Genomic DNA, 14,109 nt, shown 5'->3' with positions numbered 1-14,109 from the left:
CCCGCTCTCCCCATACACTAGTATCACTGATATCTCCTGCTTACCTTTCTCTCCCGGAATGGCCCGCTGTCCCCATACACTAGTATCACAGATATCTCCAGCTTACCTTTCTTTCCCGGGATGTCCCGCTGTCCCCATACACTAGTATCACAGATATCTCCTGCTTACCTTTCTTTCCCAGAATGGCCGCTGTCCCCATACACTAGTATCACAGATATCTCCTGCTTACCTTTCTCTCCCGGAATGGCCCGCTGTCCCCATACACTAGTATCATAGATATCTCCTGCTTTCCTTTCTTTCCCAGAATGGCCGCTGTCCCCATACACTTGTATCACAGATATCTCCTACTTACCCTTCTCTCCCGGAATGGCCCGCTGTCCCCCACACACTAGTATCACAGATATCTCCTGCTTACCTCCCTCTCCCGGAATGTCCCGTTGTCCCCATACACTAGTATCACAGATATCTCCTGCTTATCTTCCTCTCCCAGAATGGCCCTCTGTCCCCATATACTAGTATCACAGAAATCTCCTGCTAACCTTTCTTTTCCGGGATGTCCCGCTGTCCCAATACACTAGTATCACAGATATCTCCTGCTTACCTTCATCTCCCGGAATGGCCCGCTGTCCTCATACACTAGTATCATAGATATCTCCTGCTTACCTTTCTCTCCCGGAATGGCTCGCTGTCCTCATACACTAGTATCACAGATATCTCCTGCTTACCTTCCTCTCCCGGAATGACCCTCTGTCCCCATACACTAGTATCATAGATATCTCCTGCTTACCTTTCTCTCCCGAATGACCCTCTGTCCCCATACACTAGTATCACAGATATCTCCTGCTTACCTTTCTTTCCCGGGAAGTCACGCTGTCCCCTTACACTAGTATCACAGATATCTCCTGCTTACCTTCCTCTCCCGGAATGTCCCGCTGTCCCCATACACTAGTATCACAGATATCTCCTGCTTACCTTTCTCTCCCGGAATGGCCCGCTGTCCGCATACACTAGTATCACAGATATCTCCAGCTTACCTTTCTCTCCCGGAATTGCCCGCTGTCCCCATACACTAGTATCACAGATATCTCCTGCTTACCTTTCTTTCCCAGAATGGCCGCTGTCCCCATACACAAGTATCACAGATATCTCCTGCTTACCTTTCTCTCCCGGAATGGCCTGCTGTCCCCATACAGTAGTATCATAGATATCTCCAGCTTACCTTTCTCTCCCGGAATGGCCGCTGTCCCCATACACTAGTATCACAGATATCAACTGCTTACCTTTCTCACCGGGAATGGCCCGCTGTCCTCATACACTAGTATCACAGATATATCCTACTTAACTTTCTCTCCTGGAATGGCCGCTGTCCCCATACACTAGTATCACAGATATCTACTGCTTACCTTTCTCTTCCTGAATGGCCCGCTGTCCTCATACACTAGTATCACAGATATCTCCTGCTTTCCATCCTTTCCCGGAATGGCCCGCTGTCCCCATACACTAGTATCACAGATATCTCCAGCTTACCTTTCGTTCCCAGAATGGCCGCTGTCCCCATACTCTAGTATCACAGATATCTCCTGCTTACCTTCCTCTCTGGAATGGCCCGCTGTCCCCATACACTAGTATCACAGATATCTCCTGCTTACCTTCCTCTGCCAGAATGGCCCGCTGTTCCCATACACTAGTATCAAAGATATCACCTGCTTATCTTTCTCTCCCGGAAAGACCCGCGGTCCCCATACACTAGCATCACAGATATCTCCTGCTTACCTTTCTCTCCTGGAATGGCCCGCTGTCCCCATACACTAGTATCACAGATATCTCCTGCTTACCTTTCTTTCCCAGAATGGCCGCTGTCCCCATACACTAGTATCACAGATATCTCCTGCTTACCTATCTCTCCCGATGTGGCTAGCTGTCCCCCATACACTAGTATCACAGATATCTCCTGCTTACCTTTCTCTCCTGGATTGGCCGCTGTCCCCATACACTAGTATCACAGATATCTCCTGCTTACCTTTCTCTCCCGGAATGGCCGCTGTCCTTATACACTAGTATCACAGATATTTCCTGCTTACCTTCCTCTCCCAGAATGGCCCACTATCCTCATACACTAGTATCACAGATATCTCCTGTTTACCTTTCTCTCCCAGAAAAGCCACCTGTCCCCATACACTAGTATCACAGATATCTCCTACTTACCTTCCTCTCCCGAAATGGCCTGCTGTCCCCCTACACTAGTATCACAGATATATCCTGCTTACCTTCCTCTCCCGGAATGGCCGCTGTCCCCATACACTAGTATCACAGATATCTCCTGCTTACCTTTCTCTCCCAGAATGGCCGATGTCCCCATACACTAATATCACAGATATCTCCTGCTTACCTTTCTTTCCCAGAATGGCCGCTGTCACCATACACCGGTATCACAGATATGTCCTGCTTACCTTTCTCTCCCGGAATGGCCCGCTGTCCCCATACACTAGCATCACAGATATGTCCTGCTTACCTTTCTCTCCTGGAATGGCCCGCTGTCCCCATACACTAGTATCACAGATATCTCCTGCTTACCTATCTCTCCCGATGTGGCTAGCTGTCCCCATACAGTAGTATCACAGATATCTCCTGCTTACCTTTCTCTCCCGGAATGGCCACTGTCCCCATACTCTAGTATCACAGAAATCTCCTGCTTACCTTTCTCTCCCAGAATGGCTCGCTGTCCTCATACACTAGTATCACAGATATCTCCTGCTTACCTTCCTCTCCCGGAATGGCCCGCTGTCCCCATACACTAGTATCACAGATATCTCCTGCTTACCTTTCTCTCCGGAATGGCCCGCTGTTCCCATACACTAGTATCACAGATATCTCCTGCTTACCTTCCTCTCCCGGAATGGCCCGCTGTCCCCATACACTAGTATCACAGCTATCTCATGCTTACCTTTCTCTCCCGGAATGGCCCGCTGTCCCCATACACTAGTATCACAGATATCTCCTGCTTACCTTCCACTCCCGGAATGGCCGCTGTCCTCATACACTAGTATCACAGATATCTCCTGCTTACCTTTCTCTCCAGGAATGGCCGCTGTCCCCATACACTAGTATCACAGATATCTCCTGCTTACCTTCCTCTCCCGGAATGGCCGCTGTCCCTATACACTAGTATCACAGATATCTCCTGCTTACCTTTCTCTCCCAGAATGGCCGCTGTCCCTATACACTAGTATCACAGATATCTCCTGCTTACCATTCTCTCCAAGAATGGCCGCTGTCCCTATACACTAGTATCACAGATATCTCCTGCTTACCTTCCTCTCCCGGAATTGCCGCTGTCCCTATACACTAATATCACAGATATCTCCTGCTTACCTTCCTCTCCCGGAATGGCCGCTGTCCCCATACACTAGTATCACAGATATCTCCTGCTTACATTTCTCTCCCAGAATGGCCGATGTCCCCATACACTAGTATCACAGATATCTCCTACTTACCTTTCTTTCCCGGAATGTCCCGCTCTCCCCATACACTAGTATCACAGATATCTCCTGCTTACCTTTCTCTCCCGGGATGTCCCGCTGTCCCCATACACTAGTATCACGGATATCTCCTACTTACCCTTCTCTCCCGGAAAGGCCCGTGGTCCCCACACACTAGTATCACAGATATCTCCTGCTTACCTTCCTCTCCCGGAATGGCCCGCTGTCCTCATACACTAGTATCACAGAAATCTCGTGCTTATCTTCCTCTCCCGGAATGTCCCGCTATCCCCATACACTAGTATCACAGATATCTCCTGCTTACCTTTCTTTCCCAGAAACGCCGCTGTCCCCATACACTAGTATCACAGATATCTCCTACTTACCCTTCTCTCCCGGAATGGCCCGCTGTCCCCACACACTAGTATCACAGATATCTCCTGCTTACCTTCCTCTCCTGGAATGGCCCGCTGTCCCCACACACTAGTATCACAGATATCTCCTGCTTACCTTCCTCTCCTGGAATGTCCTGCTGTCCCCATACATTAGTATCACAGATATCTCCTGCTTACATTCCTCTCCCGGAATGTTCCGCTGTCCCCATACACTCGTATCACAGATATCTCCTGCTTACCTTTCTTTCCCAGAATGGCCGCTGTCCCCATACACTAGTATCACAGATATCTCCTGCTTACCTTTCTCTCCCGGAATGGCCCGCTGTCCCCATACTCTAGTATCACAGATGTCTCCTGCTTACCTTCCTCTCCCGGAATGGCCGCTGTCCTTATACACTAGTATCACAGATATCTCCTGCTTACCTTTCTCTCCAGGAATGGCCGCCGTCCCCATTCACTAGTATCACGGATATCTCCTGCTTACCTTCCTCTCCCAGAATGGCCGCTGTCCCTATACACTAGTATAACAGATATCTCCTGCTTACCTTTCTCTCCCAGATTGGCCGCTGTCCCCATACACTAGTATCACAGATATCTCCTGCTTACCATTTTCTCCCAGAATGGCTGCTGTCCCCTTACACTAGTATCACAGATATGTCCTGCTTACCTTTCTCTCCCAGAATGGCCGATGTCCCTATACACTAGTATCACAGATATCTCCTACTTATCTTTCTCTCTCTGAATGTCCCGCTATCCCCATACACTAGTATCACAGATATCTCCTGCTTACCTTTCTCTCCCGGAATGTCCCGCTGTCCCCATACACTAGTATCACGGATATCTCCTACTTACCCTTCTCTCCCGGAATGGCCCGTGGTCCCCACACACTAGTATCACAGATATCTCCTGCTTACCTTCCTCTCCCGGAATGGCCCGCTGCCCCCATACACTAGTATCACAGATATCTCCTGCTTACCTTTCTCTCCCGGAATGGCCCGTTGTCCTCATACACTAGTATCACAGATATCTCCTGCTTACGTTCCTCTCCGGAATGGCCCGCTGTCCCCATACACTAGTATCACAGATATCTCCTGCTTATCTTCCTCTGCCAGAATGGCCCGATGTTCCCATACACTAGTATCACAGATATCACCTGCTTATCTTTCTCTCCCGGAAAGACCCGCGGTCCCCATACACTAGCATCACAGATATCTCCTGCTTACCTTTCTCTCCTGGAATGGCCCGCTGTCCCCATACACTAGTATCACAGATATATCCTGCTTACCTTTCTTTCCCAGAATGGCCGCTGTCCCCATACACTGGTATCACAGATATCTCCTGCTTACCTTTCTCTCCCGGAATGGCCGCTGTCCCCATACACTAGTATCACAGATATCTCCTGCTTACCTTTCTCTTCCAGATTGGCTGCTGTCCCCATACACTAGTATCACAGATATCTCCTGCTTACCTTTCTCTCCCGGAATGGCCCGCTGTCCTCATACACTAGTATCACAGATATCTCCTGCTTACGTTCCTCTCCGGAATGGCCCGCTGTCCCCATACACTAGTATCAAAGATATCTCCTGCTTACCTTCCTCTCCTGGAATGTCCTGCTGTCCCCATACATTACTATCACAGATATCTCCTGCTTACATTCCTCTCCCGGAATGTTCCGCTGTCCCCATACACTCGTATCACAGATATCTCCTGCTTACCTTTCTTTCCCAGAATGGCCGCTGTCCCCATACACTAGTATCACAGATATCTCCTGCTTACCTTTCTCTCCCGGAATGGCCCGCTGTCCCCATACTCTAGTATCACAGATGTCTCCTGCTTACCTTCCTCTCCCGGAATGGCCGCTGTCCTTATACACTAGTATCACAGATATCTCCTGCTTACCTTTCTCTCCAGGAATGGCCGCTGTCCCCATTCACTAGTATCACGGATATCTCCTGCTTACCTTCCTCTCCTTGAATGGCCGCTGTCCCTATACACTAGTATAACAGATATCTCCTGCTTACCTTTCTCTCCCAGAATTGCCGCTGTCCCCATACACTAGTATCACAGATATCTCCTGCTTACCATTTTCTCCCAGAATGGCTGCTGTCCCCTTACACTAGTATCACAGATATGTCCTGCTTACCTTTCTCTCCCAGAATGGCCGATGTCCCTATACACTAGTATCACAGATATCTCCTACTTATCTTTCTCTCCCTGAATGTCCCGCTATCCCCATATACTAGTATCACAGATATCTCCTGCTTACCTTTCTCTCCCGGAATGTCCCGCTGTCCCCATACACTAGTATCACGGATATCTCCTACTTACCCTTCTCTCCCGGAATGGCCCATGGTCCCCACACACTAGTATCACAGATATCTCCTGCTTACCTTCCTCTCCCGGAATGGCCCGCTGCCCCCATAAACTAGTATCACAGATATCTCCTGCTTACCTTTCTCTCCCGGAATGGCCCGCTCTCCTCATACACTAGTATCACAGATATCTCCTGCTTACGTTCCTCTCCGGAATGGCCCGCTGTCCCCATACACTAGTATCACAGATATCTCCTGCTTACCTTCCTCTGCCAGAATGGCCCGATGTTCCCATACACTAGTATCACAGATATCACCTGCTTATCTTTCTCTCCTGGAAAGACCCGCGGTCCCCATACACTAGCATCACAGATATCTCCTGCTTACCTTTCTCTCCTGGAATGGCTCGCTGTCCCCATACACTAGTATCACAGATATATCCTGCTTACCTTTCTTTCCCAGAATGGCCGCTGTCCCCATACACTAGTATCACAGATATCTCCTGCTTACCTATCTCTCCCGATGTCGCTAGCTGTCCCCATACACTAGTATCACAGATATCTCCTGCTTACCTTTCTCTCCCGGAATGGCCGCTGTCCCCATACACTAGTATCACAGATATCTCCTGCTTACCTTTCTCTTCCGGATTGGCTGCTATCTCCATACACTAGTATCACAGATATCTCCTGCTTACCTTTCTCTCCCGGAATGGCCCGCTATCCTCATACACTAGTATCACAGATATCTCCTGTTTACCTTTCTCTCCCAGAATAGCCACCTGTCCCCATACACTAGTATCACAGATATCTCCTACTTACCTTCCTCTCCCAAAATGGCCTGCTGTCCCCATACACTAGTATCACAGATATATCCTGCTTACCGTCCTCTCCCGGAATGGCCACTGTCCCCATACACTAGTATCACAGATATCTCCTGCTTACCTTTCTCTCCCAGAATGGCCGATGTCCCCATACACTAGTATCACAGATATCTCCTGCTTACCTTTCTCTCCCAGAATGTCCCCCTGTCCCCATACACTAGTATCACAGATATCTCCTGCTTACCTTTCTCTCCCGGGATGTCCCGCTGTCCCCATACACTAGTATCATGGATATCTCCTACTTACCCTTCTCTCCCGGAATGGCCCGCTGTCCCCACACACTAGTATCACAGATATCTCCTGCTTACCTTCCTCTCCCGGAATGTCCCGCTCTCCCCATACACTAGTATCACTGATATCTCCTGCTTACCTTTCTCTCCCGGAATGGACCTCTGTCCACATACACTAGTATCACAGATATCTCCTGCTTACCTTTCTCTCCCGGAATGGCCCGCTGTCCCCATACGCTAGTATCACAGATATCTCCAGCTTACCTTTCTTTCCCGGGATGTCCCGCTGTCCCCATACACTAGTATCACAGATATCTCCTGCTTACCTTTCTTTCCCAGAATGGCCGCTGTCCCCATACACTAGTATCACAGATATCTCCTGCTTACCTTTCTCTCCCGGAATGGCCCGCTGTCCCCATACACTAGTATCATAGATATCTCCTGCTTACCTTTCTTTCCCAGAATGGCCGCTGTCCCCATACACTTGTATCACAGATATCTCCTACTTACCCTTCTCTCCCGGAATGGCCCGCTGTCCCCACACACTAGTATCACAGATATCTCCTGCTTACCTCCCTCTCCCGGAATGTCCCGTTGTCCCCATACACTAGTATCACAGATATCTCCTGCTTATCTTCCTCTCCCAGAATGGCCCTCTGTCCCCATATACTAGTATCACAGAAATCTCCTGCTAACCTTTCTTTCCCGGGATGTCCCGCTGTCCCAATACACTAGTATCACAGATATCTCCTGCTTACCTTCGTCTCCCGGAATGGCCCGCTGTCCTCATACACTAGTATCATAGATATCTCCTGCTTACCTTTCTCTCCCGGAATGGCTCGCTGTCCTCATACACTAGTATCACAGATATCTCCTGCTTACCTTCCTCTCCCGGAATGACCCTCTGTCCCCATACACTAGTATCATAGATATCTCCTGCTTACCTTTCTCTCCCGGAATGACCCTCTGTCCCCATACACTAGTATCACAGATATCTGCTGCTTACCTTTCTTTCCCGGGAAGTCCCGCTGTCCCCTTACACTAGTATCACAGATATCTCCTGCTTACCTTCCTCTCCCGGAATGTCCCGCTGTCCCCATACACTACTATCACAGATATCTCCTGCTTACCTTTCTCTCCCGGAATGGCCCGCTGTCCGCATACACTAGTATTACAGATATCTCCTGCTTACCTTTCTTTCCCAGAATGGCCGCTGTCCCCATACACTAGTATCACAGATATCTCCAGCTTGCCTTTCTCTCCCGGAATTGCCCGCTGTCCCCATACACTAGTATCACAGATATCTCCTACTTACCCTTCTCTCCCGGAATGGCCCGCTGTCCCCACACACTAGTATCACAGATATCTCCTGCTTACCTTCCTCTCCTGGAATGTCCCGCTGTCCCCACACACTAGTATCACAGATATCTCCTGCTTACCTTCCTCTCCTGGAATGTCCTGCTGTCCCCATACATTAGTATCACAGATATCTCCTGCTTACATTCCTCTCCCGGAATGTTCCGCTGTCCCCATACACTCGTATCACAGATATCTCCTGCTTACCTTTCTTTCCCAGAATGGCCGCTGTCCCCATACACTAGTATCACAGATATCTCCTGCTTACCTTTCTCTCCCGGAATGGCCCGCTGTCCCCATACTCTAGTATCACAGATGTCTCCTGCTTACCTTCCTCTCCCGGAATGGCCGCTGTCCTTATACACTAGTATCACAGATATCTCCTGCTTACCTTTCTCTCCAGGAATGGCCGCCGTCCCCATTCACTAGTATCACGGATATCTCCTGCTTACCTTCCTCTCCCGGAATGGCCGCTGTCCCTATACACTAGTATAACAGATATCTCCTGCTTACCTTTCTCTCCCAGATTGGCCGCTGTCCCCATACACTAGTATCACAGATATCTCCTGCTTACCATTTTCTCCCAGAATGGCTGCTGTACCCTTACACTAGTATCACAGATATGTCCTGCTTACCTTTCTCTCCCAGAATGGCCGATGTCCCTATACACTAGTATCACAGATATCTCCTACTTATCTTTCTCTCTCTGAATGTCCCGCTATCCCCATACACTAGTATCACAGATATCTCCTGCTTACCTTTCTCTCCCGGAATGTCCCGCTGTCCCCATACACTAGTATCACGGATATCTCCTACTTACCCTTCTCTCCCGGAATGGCCCGTGGTCCCCACACACTAGTATCACAGATATCTCCTGCTTACCTTCCTCTCCCGGAATGGCCCGCTGCCCCCATACACTAGTATCACAGATATCTCCTGCTTACCTTTCTCTCCCGGAATGGCCCGTTGTCCTCATACACTAGTATCACAGATATCTCCTGCTTACGTTCCTCTCCGGAATGGCCCGCTGTCCCCATACACTAGTATCACAGATATCTCCTGCTTACCTTCCTCTGCCAGAATGGCCCGATGTTCCCATACACTAGTATCACAGATATCACCTGCTTATCTTTCTCTCCCGGAAAGACCCGCGGTCCCCATACACTAGCATCACAGATATCTCCTGCTTACCTTTCTCTCCTGGAATGGCCCGCTGTCCCCATACACTAGTATCACAGATATATCCTGCTTACCTTTCTTTCCCAGAATGGCCGCTGTCCCCATACACTGGTATCACAGATATCTCCTGCTTACCTTTCTCTCCCTGAATGGCCGCTGTCCCCATACACTAGTATCACAGATATCTCCTGCTTACCTTTCTCTTCCAGATTGGCTGCTGTCCCCATACACTAGTATCACAGATATCTCCTGCTTACCTTTCTCTCCCGGAATGGCCCGCTGTCCTCATACACTAGTATCACAGATATCTCCTGCTTACGTTCCTCTCCGGAATGGCCCGCTGTCCCCATACACTAGTATCAAAGATATCTCCTGCTTACCTTCCTCTCCTGGAATGTCCTGCTGTCCCCATACATTACTATCACAGATATCTCCTGCTTACATTCCTCTCCCGGAATGTTCCGCTGTCCCCATACACTCGTATCACAGATATCTCCTGCTTACCTTTCTTTCCCAGAATGGCCGCTGTCCCCATACACTAGTATCACAGATATCTCCTGCTTACCTTTCTCTCCCGGAATGGCCCGCTGTCCCCATACTCTAGTATCACAGATGTCTCCTGCTTACATTCCTCTCCCGGAATGGCCGCTGTCCTTATACACTAGTATCACAGATATCTCCTGCTTACCTTTCTCTCCAGGAATGGCCGCTGTCCCCATTCACTAGTATCACGGATATCTCCTGCTTACCTTCCTCTCCTTGAATGGCCGCTGTCCCTATACACTAGTATAACAGATATCTCCTGCTTACCTTTCTCTCCCAGAATGGCCGCTGTCCCCATACACTAGTATCACAGATATCTCCTGCTTACCATTTTCTCCCAGAATGGCTGCTGTCCCCTTACACTAGTATCACAGATATGTCCTGCTTACCTTTCTCTCCCAGAATGGCCGATGTCCCTATACACTAGTATCACAGATATCTCCTACTTATCTTTCTCTCCCTGAATGTCCCGCTATCCCCATATACTAGTATCACAGATATCTCCTGCTTACCTTTCTCTCCCGGAATGTCCCGCTGTCCCCATACACTAGTATCACGGATATCTCCTACTTACCCTTCTCTCCCGGAATGGCCCGTGGTCCCCACACACTAGTATCACAGATATCTCCTGCTTACCTTCCTCTCCCGGAATGGCCCGCTGCCCCCATAAACTAGTATCACAGATATCTCCTGCTTACCTTTCTCTCCCGGAATGGCCCGCTCTCCTCATACACTAGTATCACAGATATCTCCTGCTTACGTTCCTCTCCGGAATGGCCCGCTGTCCCCATACACTAGTATCACAGATATCTCCTGCTTACCTTCCTCTGCCAGAATGGCCCGATGTTCCCATACACTAGTATCACAGATATCACCTGCTTATCTTTCTCTCCCGGAAAGACCCGCGGTCCCCATACACTAGCATCACAGATATCTCCTGCTTACCTTTCTCTCCTGGAATGGCTCGCTGTCCCCATACACTAGTATCACAGATATATCCTGCTTACCTTTCTTTCCCAGAATGGCCGCTGTCCCCATACACTAGTATCACAGATATCTCCTGCTTACCTATCTCTCCCGATGTCGCTAGCTGTCCCCATACACTAGTATCACAGATATCTCCTGCTTACCTTTCTCTCCCGGAATGGCCGCTGTCCCCATACACTAGTATCACAGATATCTCCTGCTTACCTTTCTCTTCCGGATTGGCTGCTATCTCCATACACTAGTATCACAGATATCTCCTGCTTACCTTTCTCTCCCGGAATGGCCCGCTATCCTCATACACTAGTATCACAGATATCTCCTGTTTACCTTTCTCTCCCAGAATAGCCACCTGTCCCCATACACTAGTATCACAGATATCTCCTACTTACCTTCCTCTCCCAAAATGGCCTGCTGTCCCCATACACTAGTATCACAGATATATCCTGCTTACCGTCCTCTCCCGGAATGGCCACTGTCCCCATACACTAGTATCACAGATATCTCCTGCTTACCTTTCTCTCCCAGAATGGCCGATGTCCCCATACACTAGTATCACAGATATCTCCTGCTTACCTTTCTCTCCCAGAATGTCCCCCTGTCCCCATACACTAGTATCACAGATATCTCCTGCTTACCTTTCTCTCCCGGGATGTCCCGCTGTCCCCATACACTAGTATCATGGATATCTCCTACTTACCCTTCTCTCCCGGAATGGCCCGCTGTCCCCACACACTAGTATCACAGATATCTCCTGCTTACCTTCCTCTCCCGGAATGTCCCGCTCTCCCCATACACTAGTATCACTGATATCTCCTGCTTACCTTTCTCTCCCGGAATGGACCTCTGTCCACATACACTAGTATCACAGATATCTCCTGCTTACCTTTCTCTCCCGGAATGGCCCGCTGTCCCCATACGCTAGTATCACAGATATCTCCAGCTTACCTTTCTTTCCCGGGATGTCCCGCTGTCCCCATACACTAGTATCACAGATATCTCCTGCTTACCTTTCTTTCCCAGAATGGCCGCTGTCCCCATACACTAGTATCACAGATATCTCCTGCTTACCTTTCTCTCCCGGAATGGCCCGCTGTCCCCATACACTAGTATCATAGATATCTCCTGCTTACCTTTCTTTCCCAGAATGGCCGCTGTCCCCATACACTTGTATCACAGATATCTCCTACTTACCCTTCTCTCCCGGAATGGCCCGCTGTCCCCACACACTAGTATCACAGATATCTCCTGCTTACCTCCCTCTCCCGGAATGTCCCGTTGTCCCCATACACTAGTATCACAGATATCTCCTGCTTATCTTCCTCTCCCAGAATGGCCCTCTGTCCCCATATACTAGTATCACAGAAATCTCCTGCTAACCTTTCTTTCCCGGGATGTCCCGCTGTCCCAATACACTAGTATCACAGATATCTCCTGCTTACCTTCGTCTCCCGGAATGGCCCGCTGTCCTCATACACTAGTATCATAGATATCTCCTGCTTACCTTTCTTTCCCGGAATGGCTCGCTGTCCTCATACACTAGTATCACAGATATCTCCTGCTTACCTTCCTCTCCCGGAATGACCCTCTGTCCCCATACACTAGTATCATAGATATCTCCTGCTTACCTTTCTCTCCCGGAATGACCCTCTGTCCCCATACACTAGTATCACAGATATCTGCTGCTTACCTTTCTTTCCCGGGAAGTCCCGCTGTCCCCTTACACTAGTATCACAGATATCTCCTGCTTACCTTCCTCTCCCGGAATGTCCCGCTGTCCCCATACACTACTATCACAGATATCTCCTGCTTACCTTTCTCTCCCGGAATGGCCCGCTGTCCGCATACACTAGTATTACAGATATCTCCTGCTTACCTTTCTTTCCCAGAATGGCCGCTGTCCCCATACACTAGTATCACAGATATCTCCAGCTTGCCTTTCTCTCCCGGAATTGCCCGCTGTCCCCATACACTAGTATCACAGATATCTCCTGCTTACCTTTCTTTCCCAGAATGGCCGCTGTCCCCATACACAAGTATCACAGATATCTCCTGCTTACCTTTCTCTCCCGGAATGGCCTGCTGTCCCCATACAGTAGTATCATAGATATCTCCTGCTTACCTTTCTCTCCCGGAATGGCCGCTGTCCCCATACACTAGTATCACAGATATCAACTGCTTACCTTTCTCACCGGGAATGGCCCGCTGTCCTCATACACTAGTATCACAGATATATCCTACTTAACTTTCTCTCCTGGAATGGCCGCTGTCCCCATACACTAGTATCACAGATATCTACTGCTTACCTTTCTCTTCCTGAATGGCCCGCTGTCCTCATACACTAGTATCACAGATATCTCCTGCTTTCCATCCTTTCCCGGAATGGCCCGCTGTCCCCATACACTAGTATCACAGATATCTCCAGCTTACCTTTCGTTCCCAGAATGGCCGCTGTCCCCATACTCTAGTATCACAGATATCTCCTGCTTACCTTCCTCTCCGGAATGGCCCGCTGTCCCCATACACTAGTATCACAGATATCTCCTGCTTACCTTCCTCTGCCAGAATGGCCCGCTGTTCCCTTACACTAGTATCAAAGATATCACCTGCTTATCTTTCTCTCCCGGAAAGACCTGCGGTCCCCATACACTAGTATCACAGATATCTCCTGCTTACCTATCTCTCCCGATGTGGCTAGCTGTCCCCATACACTAGTATCACAGATATCTCCTGCTTACCTTTCTCTCCTGG

Source organism: Taudactylus pleione, unplaced genomic scaffold (assembly GCF_031769625.1).
Source record: "Taudactylus pleione unplaced genomic scaffold, aTauple2 ptg000929l, whole genome shotgun sequence".
Classification (NCBI taxonomy): Eukaryota; Metazoa; Chordata; class Amphibia; order Anura; family Myobatrachidae; genus Taudactylus; species Taudactylus pleione.
This window is presented reverse-complemented; position numbering follows the sequence as displayed.